Source organism: Glycine soja, chromosome 2 (genome assembly GCF_004193775.1).
Source record: "Glycine soja cultivar W05 chromosome 2, ASM419377v2, whole genome shotgun sequence".
NCBI classification, from domain to species: domain Eukaryota; kingdom Viridiplantae; phylum Streptophyta; class Magnoliopsida; order Fabales; family Fabaceae; genus Glycine; species Glycine soja.
The window spans coordinates 38898524-38902810 of NC_041003.1; the positions used below are offsets into that span (position 1 = coordinate 38898524).

The window sequence follows — 4287 nt, forward strand, 5'->3', positions numbered from 1 at the left end:
TTGGTTCAGGTGGTTGGCGAGGGCTATAAAGTCATATGCAATTGGGGATTTGGAAGCGAGGAAGCTCAAGTATCCAAACACGCGAACTGATGCACTTCTCATGGGGATTTTGGTTGAAGGTTTGTTAGTTACAATTACTATTGGTGTCTTTTTAATTTCAGCAATAGCCGTGACAACTAGTCCTTCTATCGTAAGAGAAAAAAATAAGAAAAAAATGAATCAATTTTTTCCTGTATTCTAAAATCAACGTATGCATTTCAGATTTTATAAACACTACTACAAATAGCGCATTCCACGACGTGAATTCAAAGTCGGTTGTAGAAAACCGCTTTGATTTGGGGGCGATGGTATTTTTGTAAATACCAATAATATTTTAAAGGCGGTTTTTGGAAACCTGTCTTTAAATAATATAAAACAAAGGCGGTTTTGTGCAAAACCGACTTTAACTTTGGGTAATTTTAAATTTGACTCTTCCTCTCCTCGCTTCGCTGGTGCAGTCTCCTCATGTCTCTCTCCTATTCCCAATGTCTCATCTTCCTAGGCTCTCGAGAAGAGGAGAAGACGCATCCACCTTCCAACCGAACCCAATGACCACCTCCCACCACCCATTCTCGAACCACCTTCTAACCACCCACCCTATGCCGAGGTAAATTTCAGAAAACCCTTTTTTTTATCATTCCTCTGTTTTTTTTTTCAAATCTAGTTAACTCACTCTCTCACCCTCACTGTGTTTGTTTTCTTTTTGTGTGGTGAAGATGATATACACGGCAATCGAGGCGCTGAAGGAGAAAGACGGTTCTAGCAAGAGGGCAATAGCGAAGTATATTGAGCAAGTGTATACGCAGCTTCCTCCGAATCACTCAAACTTGTTGACTCAGCACTTGACTCACTTGAAGAGTAGGGGATTACTCCAAATGGTAAAAAAATCTTACGCCCTTCCTAGATCTGTGCCCGTGTCTGTTCCTGGACCTGCACCCACCGAAGGGACATCAGTAGTGCCGGCTGCTGTTGTTGCCATCACGACGACTCTGAGGCCCAGAGGTCGGCCTCACAAGGCCCAAAATCCAGTTCAGAACTCGCCTCTGCCTCAGGACACTGTCAACGTGCAGGTTCAGCAGAATGCCGAACCGGTCTGGGCTGCGCTTCGGCTTGCAGACGAGATTGGGTTATGTAAATTACAAATGTTTTTTTTTTCAATTATTTTTTAAAAACTTTAATTAGATCCCCTTTGTCTGTTGTTACATTACTTATTTTTTATACCGTGGAGCATATGACTAAAACCATTGTGGCTTTATGTGTCAGTTTTTTTTTCACATATAAAATGGTTTTATTCTATTTTTTGGGGTATCTTTGGTTTGAGTTGATGACGAGTGAATAGCTGAGAGTATTGTGCTAAATTCTGTTGAACATATGTGAATTTTATGTTTAAACTTCCAGTTTAATTTGTGGAGTTATTGTGAACTGTGGAATTTATCATGAGTGAATTATACACTTTGAATATAAAGCTTTTGTAGTAATAATGTCAGATGAATATGTGTGGAATTCTGTTTGAACTGTGAGGTTGTTTGTTTAGAAGGACTATTGTGATGTGCAGAATTTAAGACGAGTGTCTGACAAAAGTGATTTTATGGACATAAAATTTTATTGCAGGTTCTATTTTAAAATCTTTTTATGATTAAAATTGTTTTTGTTCTTAAGAGGCACACAATTTATGCGTTTTGTTGTTTTTCTTTATAAGTGTAATGTCTGTTTTACGAACTTATTGGTAGTATTATTTTGTTGCTGAAAGATTGATTGGGAAAATAGTTTTATTATGTTATACTTGTTCGACTTTAAAGTATCCAAAAATTGGACTATGTACATTACAATTGTTTTTGTTTTTAAATATTTCTTAAAAAAGATTTCATTGCATCTTTTATCTGTTTTTAAACATGTGTTAATATTTTTATTTTAATTATGAAAATATTGTATTTTCAGAATTTTTTTTCTTTTTTAAATTTTCTTACTTTAATATTTTTCAATTCATTCTTTTCTATTTTTAAGAATATTTTCAACCCTTTTTGTTAATATGAAATTAAGGAGATTGCTTTGACATTACCATATATATTTCAGCAGAGTTTTTACTCATTGAAATTAACACTTGAAGGGAAAAGATATTACTCTGTTCACTCTTTACACTTACCTTTTTCTCATCTGCAGCTCATATACCTCTATATTTGTATCCCTTCCTTAATACAACCAGTAAGTCCAGATTATTTGAGTATTTGAGGCTTACCACTGTTGGAGTCATTGGTGCCTCTAATAGAACTCCTGAATTGCTTAAAATGAATCCCATTGGAAAGGTACGCTTTGCTTGTTCCCGTCTTACTACTTAAAAATAAAGTGTTTCTCTTATATGGATTTGCCCCCCTTAAAAAAATATGGATTTGCCCCCAAGGAAATAGTTCTTTTGAGGAGAGAGCAATTGTACTTTACAAGGTTAGTAGTAGTAGTATATATATATATATATATATATATATATATATATATATATATATATATTATAAAGGTTATGTGGTTAGTTTGCTAGAATATTGCTGCTGCAAATGGGGCCTGGACTTTTGATAATTTATCTCACCGATTTTTTTTTAACATACTAGTACAATTGTATTAGCCACGTTATAAGAGATGTTTTTTTTTTGTTACACGATATAAGAGATTGGCTTTCCTATTCAATATAAATATAAAATATAATACATCAAAAGATACATGAACGTCGAACAATGATGACGTATGAGAGGAAAATATGGCTTACTGACATTATAATTTCTTTATACTAACAGTAGATCAAAATTAAGTAGTTTTGACTATACATTTATAACTTATACTTAATTTTAATTTATTGCTTGCTGTAGTTTTTGAATTTTCCTTTAGGACTCTAGATATACTGTAGCTGTTTGCCATGTGTAGGAGTATCTCTAGATATACTCATGCTTTTTGAATTTTTCCCTTTACTGAGAAATTCTTCTTAACTAGATTGTATTTTTAGTCTAATTTTTATATATTATTAATTATTAATGGGAAGTTTTTTTCTCGATAATAATGGGAAGATTTTTATATTGGATCACTAAATAAATGGGAGTTATTTTGTATATATGGCAGTTTTTAAATAATAGTGATTTATTATTGTTGTAAAAAATAGTGGTTTATTCAAACAAACAATTAAAAAATCAATAAATTTAACATAAAATAGATCCTTAGTTTGTGTACTGATTGATTGGTATTGTTATCATGTTATGGACATTTAAAAAACACTATTATTAGGCATTAGTGTTACCGTGATATAGTCTGGATGTTTATAGCAATTCTCTTTTTAAGGCATATGAGTTCTCTTTCATTTTCTTTACATATTTGTATATATACCTTGTGTGAGTGAAATGACAAATTGTTATTTAACTATATGTTTTTTTTTTCTATTGTACTACTAGCTACTAAAACATATATACAAGCAAGGTAGTTTCTTGTACTTATTCATTAACTATTTTGATAGATGAAATTTGACATGAGTTTATAAATTGTCTCATATGAGACATTACCTAGCTAGGATGCCACAAAAATTTCAAAAAAATAATAAATAAAAAAACAACATTTTACATCGGTTATGGAGGTACAAACGATGTAGAATGTGGACATTCTACATCGTTTGTATCTTCAGAACCGATGTAAAATGTCCACAATTTTAAGACGGTTCTTCAACCGATGTTGTCATTCAACGACAAGGGTCTACCACCATGCGTCATAACCGATGTAAAATGGTCATTAGAATCGATGTAGAAGGCCTTTTTTTTTAGTAGTGAAAGGTAAATGAAAGAGCTTTTTTATAATGTCAAGTGCACAAGTTCATCTTAGTTTACAAGAGATGTGCAGTTTTTTCTATTTCCTAATTTCTTCTACAATAAGTGCTTGTGCAGAAGTTTATGCAAACAAACTTGTCTAATTGTGTTGCATAAAAATAATTCAAACGGTTATGGGGTTATATCTTATAGAAATATAAAAGTATAAAAATTTAGTATTAGAATTACAATATGAATTTATTAGAATGCATTGGCAGAAAAGGAAGCTCATGAGGGCATTGCAACTGAACAAAATTAAGAATGTCAAAGAAGGTACATTTCACCAACCATTATTTTTTAAGTTTTGGAATGTACAGAACATTTTGTATCTCTCACATTGTAGGAAGCTGGGAAAATGAATGGTGAGTCATTCAATTGTTCTCACTATTATGTCTACAAATTGTATTTTACTAAT

General features: G+C 32.2%; 1 long non-coding RNA gene across 1 annotated transcript; it reads left to right on the forward strand.

The window, feature by feature from the left end:
* Positions 1-432: 432 nt before the first annotated feature.
* LOC114393600 lies at positions 433-1504 on the forward strand. The gene is made up of 2 exons (XR_003662568.1): positions 433-646; positions 756-1504. It is a non-coding gene; the product is annotated as an uncharacterized LOC114393600 (long non-coding RNA).
* Positions 1505-4287: the final 2783 nt, after the last annotated feature.